Source organism: Galeopterus variegatus, unplaced genomic scaffold (genome assembly GCF_000696425.1).
Source record: "Galeopterus variegatus unplaced genomic scaffold, G_variegatus-3.0.2 Scaffold1238, whole genome shotgun sequence".
Lineage (NCBI taxonomy): Eukaryota > Metazoa > Chordata > Mammalia > Dermoptera > Cynocephalidae > Galeopterus > Galeopterus variegatus.
In genome coordinates this window covers 335,560-335,769 of record NW_007727349.1, presented here as the reverse complement: position 1 = coordinate 335,769, position 210 = coordinate 335,560, and positions in this window count along the sequence as shown.

Sequence of the window (210 nt, the reverse complement as noted above, 5' to 3'; positions counted from 1 at the left end):
TCGGGCAAAGATGATTACTATTAATCGGGCAAAGATTATTTTTGTTAAAAATCTCAGGTAAGGGGCCGGCCCGGTGGCGCACTGGATAGTGCGCTGCTTGGGAAGCGCGGCGGCGCTCCCGTCCGAGGGTTCGGATCCCACATACAGACCGGTTCCCGCTCACTGGCTGAGCGAGGCGCGGGAGCAACGCCGAGGGTTGTGATCCCGTTG